This window comes from Pristiophorus japonicus, chromosome 3, assembly GCF_044704955.1.
Source record: "Pristiophorus japonicus isolate sPriJap1 chromosome 3, sPriJap1.hap1, whole genome shotgun sequence".
Classification (NCBI taxonomy): Eukaryota; Metazoa; Chordata; class Chondrichthyes; family Pristiophoridae; genus Pristiophorus; species Pristiophorus japonicus.
The window spans coordinates 178702662-178705736 of NC_091979.1; the positions used below are offsets into that span (position 1 = coordinate 178702662).

At 45.6% G+C, this 3075-nt stretch overlaps 1 pseudogene; it reads right to left on the minus strand.

The window, feature by feature from the left end:
* Positions 1-824: 824 nt before the first annotated feature.
* LOC139260545 (U2 spliceosomal RNA) lies at positions 825-1063 on the minus strand (annotated as a pseudogene).
* Between the last annotated feature and the right edge of the window lie 2012 nt (positions 1064-3075).

The window sequence follows — 3075 nt, forward strand, 5'->3', positions numbered from 1 at the left end:
TGTTGGTTGAAGGATAAGTCGATAAAATGAGCCATTTTTCTTTTTAAATCCCTTCTATTTGAGGAGTGCTTTAAAAATATTTATTTGGAAAAGGATTCATAGCGACACTGCTGCCCTTTTAAAATATTCTGGAATCTACCAATCAATGCATTTTACTGGAGGCTTCCATGATAGTTCAGTGGGTCAGCCCACCGTGGGGTGCTGAGGGAATACAGGCCAAGAAAGTCTCAGATTTGATCCTTGCTGGGCTCGTATTAGCAGATATCAAAGATAGGATTGTATATCTATCACACAGAATTAGCAAACAGAGATCTCAGAGCACTGGAAATATGAAATCAAAATGCTGGAAATACGCAGCAGAACAGTCAGTATCTGAAAGTGAAAGACGGGTTAACGTTTTGGATGGAACACTCCACCACATTATACGCTGTTGCTGTGGTAACATCTACACCAGTTTCTCTCCTCCCTGAAGGCGCTGACTCCTTGCTGGTGTGTGGTTTACCAGCTGTTACCCTGCCCAAGCCATTTTTCAGCTGCGTGCATAGATAGCAAGTGTTGCCCATAGTGACAGCATCATGACTGAGCCCACCGCTGCTCTTACCTGACCCATGTACATGGCTCACTCAATGTCATTCTTTTTAAAATTCATTCTCAAGATGTGGGCGTCGCTGGCAAGGCCAGTATTTAATTTTTTTTTTTTTAATTTTTTTTTATTTTAATTCGTAGCCAATCGTTCCAATTCTTTGTCAAATCACAAACGCCAGAGGTCACCTAGCACACGCCAAGGATCACTCTGCGCCAATGCTCTTAGCCAAAAGGCCTAGAGCCACTGCACCGTTCCTGGAAGTACTGCAATACCAGGTTCGTGCCATGGAGGTGGATGGGTCAGGTCCCCCACACACCTCCGTGGAGGTGGATGGGTCAAGCCACCCCACCCACCTCCTGTTTCCAAAAAGGCAAGCATATACCTTCCTGATCCAGGGAGAACCACCCGGAGGTCATGGTGGCTACTCCCCTGTCAGGTCAGTTACGCATGATCTTAGCCAAAAGGCCGAGAAGCGATTTTTATTGCCCATCCCTAAATGCCCTTGAGAAGTGGTGGGGAGCCACCTTCTTGAACCGCTGCAGTCCGTGTGGTGAAGGTTCTCCCACAGTGCTGTGAGGGAGGGAGTTCCAGGAATTTGACCCAGCGACGATGAAGAAATGGCGATATATTTCCAAGTCAGGATGACGTGTGACTTGGAGGAGAACTTGGAAGTGGTGATGTTCCCATGTGCCTGCTGCCCTTGTCCTTCTAGGTGGGAGAGGTCGCAGGTTTGGGAGGCGTTGTCAAAGAAACCATGGCGAGTTGCTGTAGTGCATCTTGTAGATGGTACACACTGCAGCTGCGGTGCGCCTGTGGTGGAGGGAGTGAATGTTTAAGGTGGTGGGTGGGGTGCCAATCAAGCGGGCTGCTTTGTCCTGGATGGTGCTGAGCTTCTTCAATGTTGTTGGAGCTTCACTCATCCAGGCAAGTGGAGAGTATTCCATCACACTCCTGACTTGTGCCTTGTAGATAGTGGAAAGGCTTTGAGGAGTCAAGAGGTGAGACACTCGCCACAGAATACACAGCCTCTGACCTACTCTTGTAGCCACAGTATTTAAGTGGCTGGTCCAGTTAAGTTTGTGGTGGCGGATTCGATGATGCTAAAGATCAGGAACAGAAACCCTGCCTTGGATTTATTTCCACCTCTCTTCCCTATCTTGGTTGCAGGGGAGTGGGGGGAGAGGGCTGTCTGAGGTTGGTTTCACTACACTCACCAGGGTGCTCACTGAGCTCATTTCACTCAGCCCGTATCAAGGACCAAGTCCTATCCAGTTTGTGATAAGTTTTGGATCTTGCAAAGGCTGGCGGCTCATTCAGAGCAGGTAGGGCAAAACTGTGCTAAAAGTCAGCTGTGGCTCCATGATGTTAGGTGTCAGTTTGTATGGCAGTAGATGCAATATCCCTTGTGCTCTGAACCTAATCAGTGCAGTTTGCCTTTTGTCGCTCTACGATTATAATAAGAATAGGCTTGTTCGGTAAATATGAGGACTGTTTATACAGTGAAAAAGACTTCATCAGTGGTGACACTACCCCATTAACACAGGTTCGACAAAACCAGCTTCAACTTCATTTTAATAAAGTCAGTTTAAAACTAAACAGTGCCCCAATGAACTATAAAAGAATGTTTTAAACAAAGAAGGGATAATTGCCAGCACATTCTAAAAGTAGACAAAAAGATCACATTGCAAAAGCACACATTCTGTGAGTATGCCAAGAATTTGTCAATGTAGTTCATTGTTTCGTAGTAAGTGTGCAGATATACTGGCTTTACTGGAGCCCCAGGCCCAATCATAAAATGGGATTTTTTTGACCAGCAGCACAGTATATCATGGGGAGTAGGAAATTAATCCTTGCAAAGGTTTTGCAGTGTCAGCGGAGGCCCAGATTTGATCTGTTGGGGTGAGGTGAATGATTGGGTAATACTGTGAATTAGGTGATACTGTGAATTGTCAGATGTGACACAGTGATGGTAGGAAGAGGCCAAGGCACAAGAGGGCCAGCATCGGCCACTACAGGTTGTACAGGTTATCCCACCACATATTATTGACTCCTAATGGTTGCATTTAACCTTTAAAACTCACTATTTACAATACTGATCCTTACAACGCAAAACTAAACCCGATTTTAACGATACATTTTAATAGACAAGACAGTATCCAGATGGTGACCTGTTCCTTTTCCCATCCAATCACAGATTGAGTTTATCCCAATAAGAATAACCCCTTCTTGTGGAATATTATCCGGTGTTACAAAATATTGTTTCAGTCAATTATTTTGAATAATATATCCCACCTCCAGTTGACCTGATTTGAACATTGTGCCATTTTGTCAGTGCGATGTGTCATGACATTGGTGGGTGGGGGGGGGGGGTATTTTAACCCCAAAAAACAGGTGGGTTTGGGTCAGGTGGGAGGTTAAAGTGTTAAAAAATTGAATCACGACCGTAACCCGCCTCCGTTTTAACAGAGGTGGGCTGGGGGGCCGGGCAG